Source organism: Bos indicus, chromosome 10 (assembly GCF_029378745.1).
Source record: "Bos indicus isolate NIAB-ARS_2022 breed Sahiwal x Tharparkar chromosome 10, NIAB-ARS_B.indTharparkar_mat_pri_1.0, whole genome shotgun sequence".
Lineage (NCBI taxonomy): Eukaryota > Metazoa > Chordata > Mammalia > Artiodactyla > Bovidae > Bos > Bos indicus.
Genome location: NC_091769.1, coordinates 28,466,974 through 28,492,696, shown reverse-complemented (window position 1 = coordinate 28,492,696; position 25,723 = coordinate 28,466,974). Strand labels below are relative to the sequence as shown.

Here is a 25,723-nt window from a genome sequence, read left to right as displayed (position 1 = left end):
TATAACTAGTGGGAATTCTCTGGCAGACCAGTGGTTAAGAATTGATGCTTTCACTGCCATGGCCTGAGTTCAATCCCTGGTCAGGGAACCAAGATTTCACAGGCTGCATGACATGACCAAATATACATATCAAACAATTTAACTAGAAAAAAAAAATCATTTCTAATACCATTGAAGAAATGTGAACAATAACAAGGTATTTTCTTATATTAAGGAAATATTTTATCTGCTTATTGTTTGGTATGATACAATTATTTGTTAAATATTTTTATCTTTTAGAAATAAATATTGAACTATTTATTGATGTAAAGCTATGATGTAGGATTTGCTTCAAAATCATAGGTGGAGAGGACTGGTGGGTAGAGATGAAATAAACTGAGCATAATTGATGATTCCTGAAGCTGGATGATAAGTATTTGGAAATTCATTATATAATTCTATCTACTTTAGTATATGTTTGAAATTTTCCATAATAAGAATTAAACTAAAAAATCATGCATATAGAATCTAAAGATACAATTCAAATGAATAGGCCAAAGATTATAAAATCTTTATGAAATACTATAAAACTTGTAAAGCACATTAAAATAATCCATTTGTACAAGATGAGTTAGACTTTACACTTTTATTGACATGGGAACAGGACATGTATATTGCAGAAAATTAGGAGGGAGAGACAAGCCAAAAAATAAAAACCCCAGGTTTCCATCACCTAGGCACACCACTATGAACACTTTGCTATACATTCTTTCAGATCTTTTACAATGTTTATATTTATATATACTTTTGGTAACCAGACTTTTTCATCAATATTCTCCACCTCTGCTCTTCAGTAAATTTCATTCTCTACAGCATCCAGACTATTTCCAAATTTCCCTAACTGATCCCCAAAATTTCCTTTAGAGTTGGTTTTTCCAAGACAGTATTCAAGACCATGCATTATATCTCACTGCTTGTCCATTAAGTCTCTTTGAATCTACCACAACCTCTATTTTTATGACATTTATTTACTGAAGAAGGCAAAAGGACCCACGTTCTGTCTGGTTATTTCCTTGTGGCATTAGTATATTAATTTATAGGAAATAGTGGATAAAAAACATTTTTAATCTAAAAGCTCAATAGACTTGAGTTAAATATTTTTGGCTAAAATACATCACAGATGGTGAATAACATATGATAAATGGCTGAGCCATGAGTAAAGTGGGAAAGCAGAAAGTGTTAGTTGCTCAGTCATGTCCAATGCTTTGTGACCCTAGGGACTGTAGCCCGCCCGACTTCCCTGTCCATGGAATTCTCCAAGCAAGAATACTGGAATGGGTAGCCATTCCCTTCCCCAGGGGATCTTCCTGACCCAGAGAAGACCTGGCCCAGGTCTGCATTACAGGCAGATTCTTTAGCATCTGAGCCGCCAGGGAAGCCCCAACATAAGTAAAGCTAAGACTAACCAATGAGTTTGTATCATGAAGCCTGATCTACCCACCATAGTGAGGTTTTTCCCTGTTGCATCAAGCAAATTATCTGTGTGGTGTTATTTTGGTCCACTACAAATTTCAGGTTGCCCATCAACCATTCACATATCAAGTTTAAAACTAGTCAATAATCCTTGCCTGAATCAAATTTCATAAGCTTTCATGAAGCAATGGAGTAAGCGACCTTTCAAGATCACTTTCAGCCCTCATATGTCATCATAAACCTCCTGGACAGCACAAAAAGATGGCAATCCACGTTATAATCTAGAGATCTTGAAGGCTGCCTGAAACCTAATGTGAAACCTAACGTGAAACCTGTCTGAAACATTCCTGAAAGCTTCTCAGAACCAAAAGATGATGGCAAATTAAAGATAAATGACTGAATGAGATCTGCTATATAAATAACAAATGCCAGGAACATGTCAAAGAAAATACCTTGCAACTGATGAGAATCTGATAGGTAGACTACAGCTGAAAGTATCTGCAGGGTTTAATTTGGGAAAATTCAATATTCTTTTGTTGACCCACTGGGTAAGGAGAGTTCAGAGAGGCTTCTCCAGTTAGTAGAAAACTTTGAACACAGATATAGCCCCTTGCAAAAATGTAAACCTGAGCAAAATAATTAGCTGGATGTGAAAGGATTATGATCTGAAACACCCAAGGAACTATTAACCAGAAATAAGCACTGAAATGGGAGACTGGAGATCTAGATAGAATTAATGATCCTGCCATCACCATCATTTAATATTTACAAAGTGTATATAATAGCTTGGGCCTTGCTGCTGAATGACTCACTAATCCCCAACTCAGAAGAATCACTGAACAAGAATCTCATTATCTCCACCTAAATGTGGAGACAAGAGTCATCATTAGCCTCCATCACAAGAGGGTAGTAAGAGGTAATAAAGTTTGGAAGACATCTGACGTAACTTAGAGAAAGGTATATCTTAAAACTCCTAGAGATTTTATGTTTACTTCATTTTGCAAAAATCTGGGACAGGATAAAATTTGCAAAATCCCATGATGGGAGAAAGAGCAGAATAAATAAGAAAATACTGATGAAAGCAATGTGAAAACTAAATAGGAAGGCATCATTATATAAACATTATTATGAAATGCCTGGTGTATACTGTGTACTATAAGACATTGATGAAAGAAATCAACAATACAAAATGAATGGAAAAGTAGTTCATGCTTATAGATCTGAAGAATAGTTAAATGTCCATACTATCCAAAGCAATCTACAGCTTCAATGCAATTTCTATTAAAATTCCAATGGCATTTTTCACAGAAATAAAACAAACAATCCTAAAATTCGCTTTACCTTCTGAGCCACCAGGGAAGTCCTGAGGAAACACAAAGACCCCAAAGAGCCAAAGCATCACAATTCCTGGTGTCAAACTATATTTCAAAGCTATACCAATCAAAACAGTATAGTATTGGCATAAAAACAGACACAGTTCAATGGAACAGAATGAAGAGCCCCGAAATAACCCCACACACATATGGTCAATTAATATATGGCAAAGAAGCTAAGAATATACAATGGAGAGGGAAAAAAAACAGTCTCTTCTTTAAATGGTGATGGGAACACTGGCGAGCTACATTCAAAAGAATGAAACTGGGCCCCTATCTTACACCATATACAAAAAACTCAAAATGGATCAAAAACTTGAATGTAAGCTCTGAAACCATAAAACTCCTAGGAGAAATAATAGGTGGTAAATTGCTTGACATCAGTCTTGTAAGTAAGTTTTTGGACTTGACAACAAAAACAAAAATAAACAAGTAGGATTACATCAACCTACAAAGCTTCTGCACAGCAAGGGAAACCACCAACAAAGTGAAAGGCAACCTACAGAGCGGGAGAAATATTTGCAAATCATATATCTAAATCAGCTTCTCCTTTAATAACCGACTTTAAAAGCAGTTATAAAATAATAAGTGCATAATTATATTTCTATATGTTATAAACCCAACAATAAGGCTCTTGCAATAAAAGCTATAAATATATGCTTACTCCTCTTTCTTCTCTCATAGTCTTTAAAAGACATAAAATTATATAAGGTAATAATTATAACAAAATATGATTAGCTTTGTGACATATAGAGGTAATATACATAAAACAATAGAACAACAAAAAGCGGAAAAGAGGAATAGAGCTCTATTAATGTCTCTATATCTCACTGGAATTAACTTAGTTGATGAAAATTCTAAGTTAAAATATAAATGGTAAGCCCTAGAGCAACCACTAAGGAAACAACTTCTTTAAAAAGTGGGGGGAAAATTAAAAGAATTAAACTGTTGCACTAAAAATATTCACTTGGTGCAAAAGAAAGCAGTAAAAGTGGAATATAGGAAAGATATACATGAGACCTGTGGAAGAAAAAAAGTAAAATGGCAGATATAAATACCCAACTGTGTCAATAAAAATATTAAATATAAATAGATTAAAGAAGGAAAAATGGAAAAACAGGCAGAATAGATTCTTTTAAAATCCAACTATATGCTGTCTGCAGGAAATATGTTAGATTCAAAGATTAAAATATCATTAAAATGAAGTAAAAGAATGGGAAAAGATACTCTATGCAAATAGTATGCAAAAGAAAACTGGGGTGGCTATTCAAATTTCAGACAAAATAGACTTCAAGGAAAAGCTGTTACAAGAGACAAAGAACATTGTTCAATGATAAAAGGGTCAATCCATCAGAAAGATAACAACATTTAAACATATGCTGCTAACAAGAGAACCTCACAGTATAGGAAGCAAAAACTGACAGAATTATGGGGGAAAATATCAATAGTTCAACAATAATATCTGGAGACTTCAACACCCCATTTTCAGTAATGGCTAGAGCTAAACAAAAGGTACCAATATACACAGCAGAACCAATAAAAAGATTTACTCCCTGAAGATGAGGTCCTATTTTTCTTATAACAATAATTTACATTAACTTACAACAACTTAAATTTAATTGGCCAGCCTATGAACACTATGTTTGATCGACATTATATTTAAAACATCCTCTTACTTTCTTTTTTCCAAAAAAGCAACAGTTGATATTTAATGCTTATCTTTATCATGAAGAGCTTGCAGATAAGCCAGTATAATTTGGGATGCTACTAATACATACCTAGACAACATATCCTCTTTAAAGCCTTTTATACTCGGGAACCTAGGTTCTGAAGGTCCCTGTTCTACTTTCTTCTGGAGTAAATGAGTATAGAAAAGGCTTTCCTGATTTGAACCTAATAAGGAAGTTGAAAATAATCAATCACACATTTTTCAACAACCTTGTTTGTTCCTCATAAAATGTAATTATACCACAGGAGGGACAGAGTGAGATAAAATATATATATATATGAAAGAAAGCATATTTAAGGAAACTCCCCTACAGAAAGTCACTGAAAACTAATTTCAGTAATTAAGTTAAAAAGTCAAATACAGCCAACCAAAAATGCTACAGTGTAACTGGAAAATTATATTAATTCATCCTACTATAAAATTTTTAAATGTTATAAAACTCTAAAACATATCATTAGTTAATAGTCTAGTTGACAACTTTTATATCTATAACTCTATTAAGGTTATTTTTATCTTACATAATCATTGGGTCATAAGCAGAAACTGATCATAGTTCAGAGTTCAAGAACAGCTTTTAGTATTAGAAAAGTGTGCTTCAAACTTAGAGAATGAACTTACTGCTACCCGAGGGGAAGAGTGATGGGAGGGATAGTTAAGGAGTTTGGGATTGACATGTACACACTAGCATATTTAAAGTGGACAGCCAACAAGGTGGAGAAGGCAATGGCACCCCACTCCTGTACTCTTGCCTGGAAAATCCCAGGGACAGAGGAGCCTGGTGGGCTGCAGTCCATGGGATCTCAAAGAGTCAGACACGACTGAGCAACTTCACTTTCACTTTCCACTTTCATGCATTGGAGAAGGAAATGGCAACCCACTCCAGTGTTCTTGCCTGGAGAATCCCAGGGACGGGGGAGCCTGGTGGGCTGCCGTCTATGGGGTCGCACAGCGCTGGACAAGACTGAAGCGACTTAGCAGCAGCAGTAGCAGCAACCAACAAGGACCAAGTGTATAGCACAGGGAACTCTGCTCAATATTAGATAACAACCTAAATGGAAAAAGACTTTGAAAAAGAATAAATAATGTTGTACACCTGAAGTAGCACAACACTGTTAGTCAACTATACTCCAGTATAAAATAAAAAGTTTTAAAAAGTGCTAGCAAAAATAATTTTTGTATCATTTCAAGAAGCTAAATTTTAATAAATGACTGCATAAAAAATATACCATGTACATAGTATACAGGTATACCAAGAAGGATATTTCCATTTGTCATTGTGTATTAAATAAAATACATATTGGAGCACGATCATATTTGAAAAAGTTAGTAAGTGTAATATATGGCATACATACATAAATTATTTATTGAGTCCAGAACAATGTACATAGCATTAGAGCTCCAAATTACTGTGGCCATTAAGAACTAGGAAAAAAAGTGATCCAGACTGTATTGAAATTCGACGGTTTTTCCAGCACAAAAACTGTATACAACCTCTTTTCTTGTCCCTCCTTGTGATCCGTGTATGCGAAAGAAGAGAAGGAAGAGGCCCCTGAGAACAGAGAAAATGGTAACCCCACCTTCAAAGCAGCTGTTCAATGACACTTCTCCACAGGGCTCCTCTTTCACCCTGCTGCTGCCGCTGCTAAGTCACTTCAGTCATGTCCGACTCTGTGCGACCCCATAGACGGCAGCCTACCAGGCTCCCCCGTCCCCGGGATTCTCCAGGCAAGAACACTGGAGTGGGTTGCCATTGCCTTCTCCGCCTCTTTCACCGTAGTCCTTACATTTTTCTCAAGTCCTTCTATCTGTCTCACCTGTGTAATTGTTTCCAAAATTGCCTAAAAATAGGAGGCAGAGAAAGCTAATTACCATTTGCTGGCAGCCCACCTAAGAGCTTGAGAGTTTATTGCTTTCATGACTGAACGGCAGTCTGGGAAATTAGGCTGCAGTAACTTTCACTGGGCCAACTGGTGATTTTAAACTATCTTTTGTGTAAGTCCTTTAATGGAAGTCCTTATGGAAAGGAGGATGTGGGTGGCAATAGAATGAATCAGTTTCATTTTATCTGCTTTACAACTTGAGCTCCATTTAAGAATTCAGGCTAAAAAAAGGTTTCAAAGTTACCAAATTAATCCACCTTGTAAGTCCCAACTCTCAGGTAAAATTCCACAAATTCAATTAACATCAATGGTTTTTTCCAGTAAAGGCACTAAACGTAATTATAACCAAGACAATTTGCTTCTTGCTATGGTTACGATCTCAAACAATAACTAGAAATCCAACTAAAAGGCCTTCAAATAAAAACTTTGCTTTATTAAAACATTTGACTAAAAGGTTTTCTGAACACAAAAATAATCAACCTTCATATGTGGAGTGCATGTAGACTGAGCATCTTTGGGCAAGTTCAGTGTACAAAACATACCCTCCTCCACCACAGCCACTGACAGCTTACTCTTCCTAAGAAAGCAAACGGCACTTCAGGCACACCAGCCTCTGTTCAGTCTTCCCAGGGATTACACTGCATGGGTTTAACTGCAAACAGCCAGGTTTTCCTTTTTTTAATTAATCTGTCTTTACTTAAGTATAGTTGATGTACAAGATTACAGAAGTTTAAAGTACACTACATAGTGATTCACAATTTTGAAAGGTTAATATTTATGGGGCTTCCCTCGTAGCTCAGTTGGTAAAGAATCTGTTTGCAACGCAGGAGACCTGGGTTCATTTCCTGGGTCAGGAAGATCCCCTGGAGAAGGAACTGGCAACCCACTCCAGTATTCTTTCCTAGAGAATCCTCATGGACAGAGGAGCCTGGCAGGCTACAGTCCATGGGGTCACAAGAATTGGACACAACTTAGCAACTAAAATCACCACCACCATTTCATTTATAGTTATTGTAAAATATTGGCTATATTCCCTTTGCTGTGTAAGATATCCTTGTTCGTAGCTCATTTTATACCTTTAAACCCCTGCCCCTATCTTGCCCCTACCCGCTTCTTCTCTCTCTCTACTAGTAACCTCTAGTTTGTTCTCTACAGGCCAGATTCTTTTTGACTGTCTCAGTTAAATTTTCACCTCACTTCTCTATCAACACAAGGTTGGTTTCCTTAGTTACTGAGGTCTTAAGGTCATCACCTTCCACTTTCCAGAAAAATCACAGGCCACTAAATAGCTGTTGTTTATCTGGCCAATTTTAAGACACTCTCGAAACTTTCAAATCACCAGAGAGAACTTAATTAGTAAAGAATTATCAATCTAGAAAGAGCCTGGGTAGCCCTGGCCCACCTTCTGCCCTCAGGCAAGATCATGTAGATATCACACTGGGCCTGTCTCCCGGGTCTGCGTTTTCTCTTACATAAATTAACCATATTTCCTCCTTCATAACAACAAAGTTCTAATTCCTTAATCATTATCATTGATTATTCTACATTTCTAAAATTCTCCATGACTGTACAGAAGAGATGTAGTCAGCCAGAAACTGATGATTCAAGAAGCATCTGATGTATGAAACCACCTTTCCTACAATAACACCACCTTGTATCTATCAAAACTCATTCATGAAATTATCTTTAATTTCAAAGAAGCCCTGGAAGACAGAAAAGACCTTACTTACACATAATCAATTACATGTATACAGATGAAATACAGTTGAAACAGGTCATACCCACTCCCAAAACTTACCAACCACACAAAGTTCACAAAAATGTATCCATGGTAACCTGTTCATGTTAATCATTGGAAATAGCAAGATTCACGAATGGGGAAATGATAGTAATAAATCACTTATAGTTAAAAGCAATAAAAATGACCAGAGACTGGGGGGAGAAGACACATATAATCAATGACATGAAGAAAAACATGCAATTTAACAGGGAAGTTGATTAACATTTGCAAAAATTGTTGGAACTGAAATAAATGATGATGTCAACGAATGACAGACTGATAAAATGTGAAAAAAAACTACAAACAGGTGTGATTTAAATCTTATGCTGTCTGTCCTTGTTAATTAAAGAATGAATGCCACCATCTGGTAGAGTACAGTTCTCACACTGCCTCACAACTCAAATAGACTACAATTTTCACTGCACTTTCCATAGTGACTTTCAAAGTTACAGCTGTGAGGCTAGAAATCTGTGTGCCTTCATACAAGTTCTATATGTCACCTCATTCAGATCCCTTGACTGAATTACAATCTTACTTTCCTTGTGGCAAAAACCTATAAGCTTAACTAGGTCAAATTTCCTGAGATAAAAGAACACTTTTTAGCTGTTCTCTCTTTAAAGACAAGGGCTTAACTCAGGCCCTACTCAGCAAGAGCTGTTTAATTTGCCATTTCACATGAAAGAACAAATGGACCTAAGAGACTTCTCTTAAGTCCCTACCATGTATAATGCGGGGCAGCCCGTACACACCCTGACCGAGTGAGGAGGAAGGAATCACCTGAAAAGCCGTCCTTGGTACATGTCTTATCTGACACCTAGATGAGCGGATGTATGCTTCCATCGCTTGCTTCCCACCATCTGAAGCTCCTCTTTTGAATTTGTCCTCCTACTCAGTTCTTCCCTGATGAACAGAATCTGGACACAATGCATAATATTTCTCTTTTGTGGGCATGCTGATTTTTCTTTTAACATTACAATCTTTTATCTTCAAGAGCACTTACACATGACAACGTTAACCTGAAAAGGACGCAGGCCCGGTCAGTCGGCTCCCTGAGCGTCCACAGAATTCGGATGACAACTTCTACATCATATTTAGAGATTTCAAAGGCAAATATTCTGTGGATGGCACTGAAGACAAGTGCCTGCGTTAACCATGAGCCCTGCATTCGCCACACAATGCATAACATTTGCAGGACGCTCGAGCTCCCATGCCCTTCTTTTCAGGCTGAACTGCCTTTTCTGTTCCTCTGCCATCAACATAACGACATCATGAGTCAGATCAGATCAGATCAGTTGCTCAGTCGTGTCCGACTCTTTGCGACCCCATGAATCGCAGCACGCCAGGCCTCCCTGTCCATCACCAACTCCCAGAGTTCACTGAGACTCATGTCCATCGAGTCAGTGAGTACATATCAGTAAAAATCCTTTCCTTCCCACCCACAGTGCTTTAACCAAAATTGAGAAATGAGACAAAGAAAATGCACTTTCCGGAGGCAAAGAAATTCGCTAGATGATTTCCCCTGTGAAAGGACAGCATGCTACAATCTGCATTTCTCTTCTGTTCTCTTCAAGTGTGACCTTTAGGAAGCTCTCCCAACATTAGGGAGGAAAAAACTTTAATTAAAAGAAAGGGCAGCAAAGACATGTAAGGAAGGGAGAGAGCTTTTTACCTGGCATTAGAGAAAGGTGGATTTTCTCAAAGCTCTCAATCCACAAGGACAAGACGCAAACCCCAGGACCAGGATTATGGAGTGCACACAAGCCGAGCGCCTTGAAGCTGGGCCGCGGCACAGTGAGCCTGAATAACCGTGTCTGGTAAAATTCTCTTGGAGCTAGCAGTACTGACATTACCTGTGCCTCCTCTTTGTAAGTGTGAGACTCTCTCCGCCTCATAGAAATGCAAAGCTACGCTGAACTCCACCTTGTCTTGATCCCCACCAGCAGTGTGGGTCTTCCTTTTGTGGAGGAAGCACAAATTAAACTCACAGTATTGCTCTCCTCTAACAGGGCGACCTGTGAGTGGAAAATCTTCATTGAAACTCTCAAGAGGCATAAATATGAAAAGCCTCTTAGAACATGAGCTGTAACCTTAGCAGAAGGAAACTGCTGTCTCTTCCCGTAATATGCTCGGCAGAAAAAGGCGCATCTGCCCCCAAAGAGTAGCCCCACTGGTATGTCTAAAGAGGCAACACACTGATGAAAGCAACTTGAAAGTCAAAGCCCTCCCCTGAGAGTAACACACTGTCGTCATCACAGTTTAGACAAGAAGAGAAGATAATGTCGGGAGCGTGATATATCATTAAGACAGTTCTGAATGGGCACTCAGGGAAAGCCCTAGAGAACAGAAGGGACAGGAAGAAGGCCCTGGGTCTGTCCCAAAGAAAATGTCAATTACCGGCAAGATAAAGCTTGCTTCTTTCTGCACACCACCCTCAAGACCAGCCTTCAGGCTGGTTATTCACAGCACTTCAGTGCACTAAAGGTTAAAAAGGAAAAGGGAAATGCCTCATTATTTCTAATGGTCCTGAAGTCACTCAAAAAGCAGTAAGATCCAGAGTGGTAGATTTTGTTAGCTGAGGCACACAATTCACTTGGAAAGACATCTCAGGGTTACCAGTGTGCAGAACAGACAAGCTCTTCTCTCACCACTGAAGAGAGCTGATGATCTCCTCAATGCCGAAGTATGTCATGCGAAAAATAATAACCCTCTTGGTCTGGAATACTTATCTTTTTAGGATCTGATAAAAACTCTAATTAGATGGTCTCCAATAATTACTCCCTTTTATCAATTTCCATATAGTAAAATACAAAGTTTCGATAAATGGAGTCCAGATAACTACCAGCACCAAGATACAGGGCAGTCCCACTGCCCCAAAGCTTTCCATCACACCACCCTCCAAGCTCTCTCTCAACCGAGTGCATTCGCAGTGGATTCACATGCTGTTCTGAGTAAAAGTGGTTCATCACTTTTTACCACTAACTTCTAGTCCTTCGTATAGTTCGTGTATTCATTCACCAGGTAAAGAAATCTTTGGTTGTTTCTGGCTTTTGGCAATTACGAATAAACAATCACCATACACATTCAAGCATAAGAGTCTCCATTTCTTCGGGGTAAATACAGACCTAAGAATGGGATTGCTAGGTCATATGAAAAATTTAACCTGATAAGGAACTGCTGGGATTTGGTATTGTCAGGTTTTTTGAAGCCATTCTAACAGACATAGGGTTTCCCTGCCAATGCAGGAGATGCGGTTTCAATCCCTGGGTCAGGAAGATGCCCTGGAGAAAAAAGTGGCAACCCACTCTGATCTTATCTGGGAAATCCCATGGACAGAGAAGCCTAGAGGGCTACAGTCCATAGGGTCACAGAAGACTCAGACACCACTTAGTGACTAAACAACAGATATAAGGTGGTTTCTCTTTGTGGTTTTACTTTGGATTTCCCTAATAACAAATGCCGTTGACCACCTTGTGCTATTTGCCATCAATCTATTTTCCTGGGTATACCATCTGTTAAGTCTTTTCCCCATTTTTAATGAATTATTTACTTTCACATGGAGTGTTGAGAGCTCTGTTTTCTGGATACAATCCCTTGGTTGGATATGTGATTTGAAAATATTTTCTACCAAGTCTGTGGCTTGTTTTTTTAATAGAATTTATTCTTTATTAATAAAGCTTTATTAATAGCAATTTTAGGGCCACAGAAAAACCACATGAAAGGGAACAGCAATTTCCCATATAGCCCTGTGTAGCTTATCTTTCTATTTTCTCAACAGCATCCTTCCCAAAGCAGAGGTTTTTAATTTTCAGGAAGTCCAACTTAGCTATTTCTTTTCTTTTGCACGTCATCCTTTTGGTGCTATATCTAAGAAATGTTTGCCTAACCCAAGGCCACAAACATTTCCTCCTATGGCTTCTTCTAAAAGAAGAATGGCTGTCTTTGCATTCGTGTCAAGATACTTTAATTTATGGAGGGAGCAGGGTTATAATGATTGCTTTAAAGTCTGGCTCAGAATGCCATGATCTGAGTCATCTATGGGGCTGGCATCTGTGAATTGTCTTTTGCCTCAAGAATTAGTCACATTTTCCTGGTATACTGTAAAACTTTGGCTGTAGAATAACATTCTGAATATGAAGTTCTTTAGACTCTGGGTCCCGTTTAAAATCCTCTGGAGAACATTATGGTTTTGTTTGTTCCATTTTATTAGGCAACCAATCTGGTTAGCTTCAGACAATAAGTTCTGTCTCATCCTCTGTGGGCGATAGTTCAGTGTCTTCTCAGTTCTCAAGGTTTTTGCTCCTCTGCTGCCTCCGTCTGTCTGCCCCACATGCACTTCTGAGTGAGCCTGTCTTTGGCCGTTTCATGCTCCAAGAGGATCCCCTTCCAGCTCTCTCCTCCCTAGGACTGTCCCAACCCTCTGGCCCAAAGGTCCGGTTTCTCTTAAGAGTTCTAGCTGCCCACACTGCCCCTCAAAGAGCAAAACAAAGAAGGATAAAAAAGAAAACGGACATTTTCTCATGCTCTTTGGACTGCAGGAACCCTGTTTCCTGGTTCCTCTGGCCAGAAAGACAGACTTATATTTCAGCTGCCAGCACCACCAGCCAGCCTGGCTCTCCAAAGGATCTGCTGCCCACTCACCCATGATTCAAAGGAAGGAGGTGACCTCCCCCCATCCTCTCCAGCTTGCATTTTCCTGGTCTTCTGGTTAAAAAGATGTAACTCCCCTTGGTTTTTAGCTACCAGGGACACAGCTCTCTTGACAGCCTGCCTTAGATTCAAGACTGGATAGAAAGCAAACACTGAGAAACTCTCACCCCTGGTCCCGTATACAGGTTGCTTACCCAGGTTTTCACCCCCAGGACCACCTGTTAGCTCTTCTTTGCTTTTCCAAGTCTTCAAGTAACCTGTCCACAGCGTTGAGCTGCACACATCGTCACCAGCTCTCCCTTGGTGCGTCTTCCCGGTAGTTCTGCTGCTGCTCGCGGTGGCAGCAGCTCTCTCGACCTCTTCAACTATGAGATATGCCACACACCTGAGCTGAGGGCCAGCCTGTTTCTCACCTTCCACTTGATAGTATCACTAGGGGAAAGAGAACCCCATCACTGAGTCTCATAAAACCACGGCATCCGTGCACATTTCTCACTCTCCTCTTGGGTGTCATGGTTTATCTTATACCCTCAAAAACACAGGGAAGAAAACCAAAACTTCCTGACCTCTGGACCACTGTCCTATCCTACTCCTCACTCTGGAGGCCTTGCCTCTTACGCTCCCCGCCAATCACATGGGGTGTAAGAGGCTGGTGGGTGGGGAACTGTTCATTGTAAACAGCTGCTCATCAGGTATGCCGCTAGAGACTAAGAAAGACTAATCCACACATGTTCCGGCTGTTAAGGGCCCCAAAAGAAAGAAAGCCGATGTTGGAAATTCTGATAGATGCTTCTTTCTTGGGCGCAGGCATTTAAAGTCCTTCTGGCTCTTTTCACCGATGGCAAAATAGAGGACTGTATGCAGAGAGGAGCCCAGAGAGCGGATGAGGTTTCAGCTACACTCAGCCTCCCTTTAGTGCTTTTAGTTTTAGCAGGAAAGCCAGAAAAATACTAACAGAAAATAAACATGAATGTTTCCAGAATATTCTAATGCCATGCTTAAAGACAAACTCCATTATTCGGTCACATAAGTATCCACTGAGAGTCTACACTACGCCAGGTACTGTTTGATGTGCATGAAACATTCCCTGCCCTCTTGAAGCTGACGTTCTACTGTAGGAGTCAAACAACCAACACATAAACAGATATATAATGTTTGTATAACTACATGCATAAAACACAGTGCTTTCAGGTAGTGACAAATAAGACCCTACAAAGATAAAGCAGGGTAATGCTTTAGAGAATGATGAAAGCACTATTTTATATAGAATCATCAGCAAACCATCTTTAGAGACATTCAAGCAGAGAACCAGATAAGTGAGGGAGTAAGTCATGCAGGGACCTGGGGGTGAAGAGGCAGAAGGGTCAGGCCCTTAGGAGAGAACAATCTTGCCACATTCGAAAACCAGAAGTGAAGCCAGTATCCTGGCTACAGAGTGAAGGAGCAAGCTCTGAGAGGTTCACAGGAGTCAGAGCATGAAGAGCCTTACAAAGCAGGGTGAGGAATCCAGATTTTATTCTAAATGTAATGGGAAGGGAGACCCAGAGACATGAAAAACGCAAGGTTTAATCTGATCATCTCTCATTCTCAAAAAATTTTACTAACCAAAAAAATTACTTTCAAACTCAGAGCTAAACCTAATATTCAAATCCACTTTACAGTCAGCCTTCACAGATTAAGAAGCCAATACAAAGTCAAATCACAGAGTTTAAGAACAAAGCATAATTAATCAACCCCCCAAACACAAGTTATTTTTCATAAATAATGTTCTCAAATGCCAAATTATTCCTTTTCTACTAGAAAACAGAATTGACAGCATGATTTCTTGTTAATTATAATAAATCAATATTGGTTCATTAATTGTAACAAATGTTCCTTACTAATGTGAGATGTTAATAATGGGAAAAAAACAGCATGGGATATTTAGGGACTGTCTATACTAGTCTCTTAATTTCTCTAAATTTAAAACTGTTCTAAAAAGTCTATAAAGTCTATTTTGAGAAATATATTTATATAAAATCTCCCTGCAGGATACATGCTCTGAGACCACATACCAACAAAAGCAACCACCTTATCCTACTGCTATGAGTTATTCAGTTGGTACAACGAGACTGAAAATCAGCCTCTAATCAACTAGGTAATTCAAGTTGTAGATCTTCCACTTTTTCCTCAACAAGCACTATCCATACTCTACCTACCTCTTAAGTATATGAACATGTTTAGAAAATGTGAGGCATGCTTACTTCTTTAAATAAGTTCACAATAACAACAGCAAATAATTACTATTATGGAGAAATGGAGCTGGTAATAAGAATAAAGCAAGCTCGAGACATTTTTAAGTTGAGCAAAAGTGAGAACATTACATCCCAGAGCCTAAAATACTCCAGAAATCTGAAACAGTGGCCCAGTTGTAGGCTAAGTACAGGTGTGACAAACCTTATTTAGCTCAAACACTTGGGTGGGGGAGGGTACGTGAACATTTTAGAGGGAAAAAAGCTAACGTGTTTATTATTGAGCACAGAATAGACAAGATTTTTGTTTTTCAAAAGAGGACACAGGTTTAGGCAATTGAGAAATACATACCGCGATCCTTCCAAGAAAACACAGGCTGAAAGGTAAGAACAATTTTCCAAGCAAAATTTTCTTATGCTTTGTTAAATATATCACTTTCTGCCTGTGATAGGCAGAATAATGGCTCCCCAAAGATGTTCAAGCCCTAAGCCCCTGAATATAGGAATATGTTTGGGTACACTGCAAAAGGGCCATAGGATTGCAGATAGGAATTAAGGTTGCTAATTAGCTGACCCTGAAATAGGGAGATTGCTCTGGAATATACAGATGGGCCCAATGTAATCACAAGAATTCATTAAGAGTAAAAGAGGGAGGCAGAAAAAAAAGGAAAAGAGATGTGACCACAGAAGTCAGAAAGATGCTATGTTGCTGACTTTGAAGACAGAGGAAGAAGCCAAGAGCCAAGGAACGTAAGCAGCCTCTAGAAGCAGGAAACATTCTCCCTGGAGCCTCCAAAAAGGAACACAGCCCTGTAGACACCTGATTTTAGCTCAGTGAAACCCATAGTGGGACTCCAGAGCCATAAGATAGTCATCTATATTGTCTTAGACCACTAAGTTTTTGGTAATTTGTTACAGCAACAATGAGAACGAATATGCTACCTCTAAAAAGAACTCTCCTGAGTTAAACAGTAAAGACTTTTTTAACCCAGTATCAGATGGCATCTTTACCATAGGCCAATTAAAGGCGGGGAAAGGTGTCATTTGCATATGAAGTAAACAATCACAAATAAGAGAATCTAAAGATCAGTAACTAAAAGAACTGATATATGTAAGCTACAACAAAAACTAGACTGGACTATTCATTTCAGAAACAGTCAAGTGGTCTTAGTTTGCATTAAAATTCCCATCAGTTTCTTAATCTGTTTCATCTGAAGTCTTCACACTAACCAATATAAAACTATTTATGGTTAGAAAACCATCTGTATTAGTCATACAGACTGCCAAAACAAAATACCACAGACTGTGTGGCTTAAACAGCAGAAAATTATTCCTCATGGTTCTGGAGGCTGGGAACTGCAAGATCAAGGCGGCCGCAGACCTTGTGAGGTCCTCAGGTCAGTAAGGACCTACCTGGCTGGTTAGATGCCTGCCTTCTCGCTATATCCTCACAAGTCAAGGAGAAAGGGCTCTGGTCTCTCTTCCTTTCCTGACAAGAGCACCAGCTCAATCAGACTAGGGCCCTGCCCTTACGACTTATCACCTCCTCGTAAGCCCTGTCTTCAAATGCCATCACCTGGGGGTTAAGGCCTCAAAGTGTCAGTTTTGGGGAAACAGAAACATTCAGTTCTTTACATCATCAGTAATCATTATTTAGGTCAAGAAGCAAAAAAGGAACATATTTTGCCCAGAAAATATTCATTAGGGAAAACTATTAAGTCACATAAATTAAGAAACTAAAAACTGGGAATATAAAGAGCTTCCAAATAGTATATTAACAATCAACTTATATATTTATTAACATGCTAATATATGTGTAGATATAGAGAGGGGCACAGGCCAACTGTATGTGTTTATACAACATATACAGTCAGTTCCTACACTAAAAAAAGAAAGATGCCTCTTTAATTTGTTCTTTTAAAATAAATCTGTTTTTAAGGATATACTAGCTTTGGAAGTGGGAAATACAGATGGCTAAGGCACCAAAAGCCACTGTATACATAAACTGCAAATATAAACTCAATTTCTACAATCCAGAAAATGAAGGAGGTAAACACAAGTCCATGTATCAGAAGAGGCACATAACTCAAAAGAAACATACTTCCAAAGTTTGCTGTTTATTCTAAAAAATTTATTCTGTAAGCTCTACCTTGACTCTAAGCCACTAATGCCAACAATCAGTGAAACTATACTGAAATTTCACAAATATGATAATACATACCAGATCTGGAGTTCATACTGCAAGTCAGTTTCAGTCAAATTTTTCATCTAGAAAACCTACATTAAGGATAAATGAAGCACCATATTAAACTCACACATTTGTTCATCATCCTTGCCTGAATTACCCTTAGCCATGACATATGCACCAAAGCTCACACATACAAAAGATAAGAAACTCCAACATCAAAAGAAGATTTTCTCCTACAACTTGTTTCTCTGATTCTCACTCTTTTTTTCCTCTATGGTTACGACTGTACTAGTCTAACAAAACATGGAGAGAAGAAACACGAAATGATGAGTGTATATCATTTCTCAGATTCTCAATCTGGTTTGAAATAATATCAACAATCTAAGTAACAGTCAAAACTGAGGAGTGAAGAATTATAATTACAATGAAGATTTTGTTGCTGCTGTTCTGATCCACTCAGTTAAGGTTTGAACACACTCAGGTTGGCACGCATTCCAAGGTTGTTCAATCCATCACTAAAGTATGAAAATGAATGTTACTCCCATTTGGAAAAAAGTTGGACTGCCTACCCCACCTGCTGTTCAAGGCTAAAATTGCTTTGGCTTCTGGTTTCATGTCAGCTTTGAGCAGACACACATTCGGTGCAGCAGATGATGCCTGGGGGTGGCCTGAAATTTTATTTTCATTGCTGTTTTGGAGCCGGACAAGGGCCTTGGAGTTCATACATCTAGTTCAACATGCATTTGACAGACGGCTCAACTGTACTTTATTTGATTAGGCCAAAAAGCACTTACACATTCACTTTTATCTCTATTATTCACTTCTTATTTGAAAAAAAAAAAATCCTTTAACTTTTGTAAAGAGAAAGAAGCATCACCATTTCAGTCATTTTTAAGCAGTCTGCTCTACAGAGCACATCTCAATCTAACATGATTTTTAAGCTACAGGATGATTTCATTGATTATAAACTATACTGATGATATTCTAAAATTGAGTGGTTTCATATGATTTTCACACTTAAATGTTTTATAAGTGAGAGAGAATGAGAATAGATTAATATTTGTTTGCTATCAGATCAGATCAGATCAGTCGCTCAGTCGTGTCCGACTCTTTGCGACCCCATGAATCGCAGCACGCCAGGCCTCCCTGTCCATCACCTCCCAGAGTTCACTCAGACTCATGTCCATCGAGTCAGTGATGCCATCCAGCCATCTCATCCTCTGTCGTCCCCTTCTCCTTCTGCCCTCAATCCCTCCCAGCATCAGAGTCTTTTCCAATGAGTCAACTCTTCGCATGAGGTGGCCAAAGTACTGGAGTTTCAGCTTTAGCATCATTCCTTCCAAAGAAATCCCAGGGCTGATCTCCTTCAGAATGGACTGGGTGGATCTCCTTGCAGTCCAAGGGACTCTCAAGAGTCTTCTCCAACACCACAGTTCAAAAGCATCAATTCTTCGGCCCTCAGCCTTCTTCACACTCCAACTCTCACATCCATACATGACCACAGGAAAAACCATAGCCTTGACTAGACGAACCTTTGTTGGCAACGTAATGTCTCTGCTTTTGAATATGCTATCTAGGTTGGTCATAACTTTCCTTCCAAGGAGTAAGCATCTTTTAATTTCATGGCTGCAGTCACCATCTGCAGTGATTTTGGAGCCCCCCAAAATAAAGTCTGACACTGTTTCCACTGTTTCCCCATCTATTTCCCATGAAGTGATGGGACCGGATGCCATGATCTTCGTTTTCTGAATGTTGAGCTTTAAGCCAACTTTTTCACTCTCCACTTTCACTTTCATCAAGAGGCTTTTTAGTTCCTCTATAGACGTCCCAATTTTAGAAAGAAAAGAAACTGAGAAGGGAAGGGAAGTGGGATGCAAAAGTTTCACAGTTTTTTTAATATCTTTTGATATCTTTTTAATACCACATAGCACAGTAGGCCACTAAAGGAACTGGAATCTGGGGGATGGAAGCAAGGCTTTTATCAGTCTGGGAAGTACAGTGTGGTAAAACCACACCCCAAGACCAGGATACTGGGCAGAAACCTCCATTTCTGTTTCATCTGGTGAAAATCTTAAATTCCCAACCTCACAGTTTACTACCCTCTCTTCTGCTATCTCTAAGAGCAATAAGATACATACAGAATAAACTACAAAAGCTTAAGTTAATAAAGTTCTAAGGGAGAAACTAAAATTCAATGTAGCCTATTTGCTATAATAGAAAAGAAAGATATATATGCTTGATAGGAAAGCATGAAAAATACATAACTCTTCTAAGAGGGAAAAAACAATTCACAATTCATTATTTTAAGCATTCATAAGCAACAGCAAAAAAAAAAAAACTTATCCTAGAAGTTACAAACCTCAAGTTCAAGTATTCATCCCACCACCAACTAGGTGGCTGTATTACTTAAATGGCCTAAAGTACACCCAACTACTAATTTCTTCATCTATAAAATCACATTCAATACTGCCTGCCTCCAAAATATGGAGGTTCTGATCATAATTTAAATGTAAGAATGACTTTGAGAACCTACTTTGAAAAAGCAGTTCTAGTTAACTTGATGTTTGATTTGTTTCTTTACTCATATGAGTGATGTCTGTTCATGGCAACAAAATAAAAATTCAAATACTACAGAAAGATATGCCTCTTGAGAAACTGCATGCAGGTCAGGAAGCAACAGTTAAAACTGGACATGGAACAACAGACTGCTTCTAAATAGGAAAAGGAGTACATCAAGGCTGTATATTGTCACCCTGCTTATTTAACTTATATGCAGAGTACATCATGACAAACGCTGGACTGGAAAAAGCACAAGCTGGAATCAAGATTGCCGGGAGAAATATCAATAACCTCAGATATGCAGATGACACCACCCTTATGGCAGAAAGTGAAGAAGAACTAAAAAACCTCTTCATGAAAGTGAAAGAGGAGAGTGAAAAAGTTGGCTGAAAGCTCAATATTCAGAAAACTAAGATCATGGCATCTGGTCCCATCACTTCATGGCAAATAGATGGGGAAACAGTGGCTGACTTGATTTTGAGGGCCTCCCAAATCACTATAGATGGTAATTGCAGCCATGAAATTAAAAGACGCTTACTCCTTGGAAGGAAAGTTATGACCAACCTAGACAGCATATTAAAAAGCAGAGACATTACTTTGTCAACAAAGGTCCGTCTAGTCAAGGCTATGGTTTTTCCAGTAGTCATGTATGGATGTGAGCGTTTGATGGTGAAGAAAGCTGAGCGCAAAAGAACTGCTGCTTTTGAACTGTGGTGTTGGAGAAGACTCTTGAGAGTCTCTTGGACTGCAAGGAGATCCAACCAGTCTATCCTAAAAGAGATCAGTCCTACGTGTTCATTGAAAGGACGGATGTTGAAGCTGAAACTCCAGTACTTCGGCCCCCTGATATCAAGATTTGACTCACTGGAAAAGATCCTGATGCTGGGAAAGATTGAGGGCAGAAGGAGAAGGGGACGACAGAGGATGAGATGGTTGGATGGTATCACCGACTCGATGGACATGGGTTTGAATCGACTCCAGGAGTTGGTGATGGACAGGGAGGCCTGGCATGCTGTGGTTCATGGGGTTGCAAAGAGTTAGACACGACTGAACCACTGAACTGAACAGAAAAATATAAAGGAAAATCCTCCTTTTCTACTAGTCTTCTTCCCAAAAGGTAACCACTACATGCTTCCTGTATAGCCTCCTATTCTACGCCTATGTGTGAATATCCTCTTTTTACACAAATGCAGTAATACTATACTTACTTTTCTGAAGTAACCTTTTCCCTTAATATTAGACTTTTCCTGTATCTATCCTGTTATTTAACAGCTGCAGATAATCTCTGCATGGACATAACATAACCAGTCCTTCTGCAGAGAGATTTAGGAACTTGTTTCTAGATTGTCCTTATTTTAAACAATGTTGCAAACAACAGTCATCTATTTACATAAGCTAACTATTCAGATATATACATAAGAGAAATTGCTAAATATGGAATTGCTGGACCAAGGCTATATCATCAGGTAGCTTTAAAAAATAACTTCTCTAATATTTAATAACTGACCAAAAAAATGGCAAAGGTAAAAGTGGCAGGACTTCAAAGTGTAAACAAAATTAAGATCCAAGTTTAAATAATACATGCAACAAATGAGTTTAAAACATAAATAAATTAATTAAAAAAAATTTTTAAACACGAATAGAGAACAAAATAGTGAAAACGGGTGCTATATAAGACTCCTGGATACTATAATTCCTATTTTATTCTCATAGTTTAAAAACTCTGTTGTTTGCTCAAACTGGAAAGTTTAAATATTTAGAACAAAGAAAATATAAAATCCAATGCGATTTAAAGCTGTTGTATAGATCTGGCCCTTGGGAGAGCAGTAATTTTTTAGTTACTAAGCTTTCAACCATCAAAAGAAGGGTACTTCAAATAGAGTAACAAACGCAAATGAAACATAATTCTGCTGACCTGAACTCCCCAAATGGCACTGTCTAAAAACACAGTACCTCTCTCAGTTCAGTCGCTCAGTCATGTCCAACTCTGCGACCCCATGGACTGCAGCACACCAGGCCTCCCTGTCCATCACCAACTCCTGGAGTTTACTGAAAGTCATGTCCATTGAGTTGGTGATGCCATCCAACCACCTCATCCTCTGTTGTCCCCTTCTCCTCCCGCTTTCAATCTTTCCCATCATCAGGGTCTTTTCCAGTGAGTCAAATCTTGACATCAGGGGGCCAAAGTATTAGAGTTTCAGCTTCAGCATCAGTCCTTCCAATGAATATTCAGGACTGATCTCCTTTAGGACGGACTGGTTGGATCTCCTTGCAGTCCAATCTCAAGAGTCTTCTCCAACACCACAGTTCAAAAGTATCAATTCTTTGGTGCTCAACTTTCTTTATAGTCCAAGTCTCACATCCATACCTAACTACTGGAAAAACCATAGCTTTAACTAGATGGACTTTGTTGGCAAAGTAATATCTCTGTTTTTTAATATGCTGTCTAGGCTGGTCATAACTTTTCTTCCAAGGAGCAAGCATCTTTTAATTTCATGGCTACAGTCACCATCTGCAGTGATTTTGGAGCTCAAAAAAAAAATAAAGTCTGTTACTGTTTCCACTGTTTCCCCATCTATCTGTAAGGAAGTGATGGGACCAGATGCCATAATCTTAGTTTTCTGAATGTTGAGTTTTAAGCCAACTTTTCACTCTCCTCTTTCACTTTCATGAAGAGGCTCTTTAGTTCTTCTTCACTTTCTGCCATACGGGTGGTGTCATCTGCGTATCTGAGGTTATTGATATTTCTCCTGGCAATCTTGATTCCAGCTTGTGCTTCATCCAGCCCAGCGTTTCTCATGATGTACTCTGCATATAACTTAAATACGCAGGGTGACAATATACAGCCTTGACGTACTCCTTTCCTAATTTGGAACCAGTCTGTTATTCCATGTTCAGTTCTAACTGTTGCTTCCTAATCTGCATACAGATTTCTCAGGAGGCAGGTCAGGTGGCCTGGCATTCCCATCTCTTGAAGAATTTTCCACAGTTTGTTGTGATCCACACAGTCAAAGGCTTTGGTGTAGTCAATAAAGCAGAAGTAGATGTTTTTATGGAACTCTCTTGCTTTTTCGATGATCCTTTGATCTTTGGTTCCTCTGCATTTTTTAAATCCAGCATGAAAATCTGAAAGATCATAGTTCACGTACTGTTGAAGCCTGGATTGGAGAATTTTGAGCATTACTTTACTAGCGTGTGAGATGAGTACAATTGTGCAGTAGTTTGAGAATTCTTTGCATTGCCTTTCTTTGGGATTGGAATGAAAACTGACCTTTTCCAGTCCTGTGGCCACTGCTGAGTTTTCCAAATTTGCTGGCATACTGAGTGCAACACTTTCATGGCATCATCTTTTAGGATTTGAAATAGCTCAACTGGTATTCCATCACCTCCACTAGCTTTTTCGTAGTGATGCTTCCTAAGGACTTGACTTCACATTCCAGGATGTCTGGCTCTAGGTGAGTGATAACACCATCGTGATTATCTGGGTCATGAATATCTTTTTTATATAGTTCTTCTGTGTATTCTTGCCACCTCTTCTTAATATGTTCTGCTTCTGTTAGGTCCATACAATTTCTGTCCTTTATTGTGCCCATCTTTGGATGAAATGTTCCCTAGGTATCTCTCATTTTCTTGAAGAGATGTCTAGTCTTTCCCATTCTATTGTTTTCCTCTATTTCTTTGCACTGATCACTGAGGAAGGCATCTCTCCTTGCTATTCTTTGAAACTCTGCATTCAAATGGGTGTATCTCTCCTTTTCATCTTTGCCTTTCACTTCTCTTCTTTTCTCAGCTATTTGTAAGGCCTCCTCAGACAACCACTTTGGCTTTTTGCATTTCTTTTTCTTGGGGATGGTCTTGATCCCTGCCTCCTGCACAATGTCACGAACCTCCATCCATAGTTCTTCAGGCACTCTATCAGATCTAGTCCCTTAAAACTATTTGTCACTTCCACTGTATAATTGTAAGGAATTTTATTTAGGTCATACCTGAATTGTCTAGTGGCTTTCCCTACTTTCTTCAATTTAAGTCTGAATTTGGCAATAAGGAGTTCATGATCTGAGCCGCAGTCAGCTCCCGGTCTTGTTTTTGCTGACTGTATAGAGCTTCTCCATCTTTGGCTGCATAGAATGTAGTCAGTCTGACTTCAGTATTGACCATCTGGTGATGTCCATGTGTAGAGTATTCTCTTGTGTTGTTGGAAAGGGTGTTTGCTATGACCAGTGTGTTCTCTTGGCAAAACTGTTATCTTTTGACCTGCTTTGTTTTGTACTCCAAGACCAAATTTGCCTGTTACTCCAGGTATCTCTTGACTTGCTACTTTTGCATTCCAGTCCCCTATAATAAAAAGGACATCTTTTTTGGGTGTTAGTTCTAGAAGATCTTGTAAGTCTTCATAGAACCGTTCATCCTCAGCTTCTTCAGCATTACTGGCTGGGGTATAGACTTGGGTTACTGTGATATTGAATGGTTTGCCTTGGAAATGAACAGAGATCATTCTGTCATTTTTGAGATTGTATCCAAATACTGCATTTCAGACTCTTGTTGACTATGATGGCTACTCCATTTCTTCTAAGGGATTCCTGCCCGCAGTAGTAGATATAACAGTGATCTGAGTTAAATTCACCTATTCCCGTCCATTTCAGTTTGCTGATTCGTAGAATGTCGACATTCACTCTTGCCATCTCCTGTTTGACTACTTCCAATTTGCCTTGATTCATGGACCTAACATTCCACGTTCCTATGCAATATTGCTCTTCACAGCATCAGACTTTACTTCCATCACCAGTCACACCCACAACTGGGTGTTGTTTTTACTACCTGTCTAGCTTGCCCCTTTTACCTTATAAATCCTCTACTTGCCCAAACATCACAATGCTATAACATGTACCAGCCTTCAAGTAGCTTACAATTAATGACAGTAATACACAATAACTGACTATAATAAAATGAAGATGAACACTAACTGCTGTACTTACAAAGTAAAACTACTGATGAAAACTAGAAGCTTCGTGAAAAAAAAAGGTGACTTTCAATGAACTGAGCGTGTGAAGATGAATAAGATTTTGAAAAAGTGCGAAAAAGATAATCTATTAGTCAAAGTTTGGGTTGCAAACTGTAGAAATCAATTATGGCTAACTCAGGCAGAAAAGAGGAGAAGGCGATGGCACCCCACTGCAGTACTGTTGCCTGGAAAATCCCATGGGCGGAGGAGCCTGGTGGGCTGCAGTCCATGGGGTCGCTAAGAGTCGGACACAACTGAGCAACTTCACTTTCACTTTCCACTTTCATGTATTGGAGAAGGAAATGGCAACCCACTCCAGTGTTCTTGCCTGGAGAATCCCATGGACGGAGAAGCCTGGTGGGCTGCAGTCCATGGGGTCACACAGAGTCGGACACGACTGAAGAGACTTAGCAGTAGCAGCAGGCAGAAAAGAAGTTTACTAAAAGAATTTCAAGTAACTTATAAAATGAGAAGTGTAGAGGTTGAAAAAAAAATAAAAATAAAAAACAGCAGGAAATAGGCAACTGAGAACCCAGCCACTTAACAGAAATCGACTAGTGAGGATGCCACGGTAAGTGCCACAGTGAATTGTCCTACATCTGTATGTCATTCCCTTGAGATTCAAAGCCTAACGAAGTACATTATTGGGTCAGCTGGAAAAATCTCAATAAGATTAGATTACAGCATTGTACAATACTGTTTAATTCTTGATTTTGATAATTGTGCTAATGTTATATATGGGATTGCCTTGCTTTTAGAAAATACAACTGCAGTGTTTAGGGGTAAAGGGACATCATGTCTACCATTTACTCCTAAAGATTCAAGAAATCTTTAAGAAAAAAACAAAACAGTGTGTGTATATGTAGAGAGAGAGAAATAGGA

At 39.0% G+C, this 25,723-nt stretch overlaps 2 protein-coding genes across 2 annotated transcripts in view; one reads left to right on the top strand and one right to left on the bottom strand.

Moving 5' to 3' along the window:
- The window catches only part of CHRM5 (cholinergic receptor muscarinic 5), an 88,419-nt gene that overhangs the window by 29,362 nt on the left and 33,334 nt on the right, over positions 1–25,723 (top strand). The gene's annotated exons all lie outside the window — the stretch shown is intronic.
- Positions 1–25,723, bottom strand: part of AVEN (apoptosis and caspase activation inhibitor) — a 192,058-nt gene that overhangs the window by 153,109 nt on the left and 13,226 nt on the right. The gene's annotated exons all lie outside the window — the stretch shown is intronic.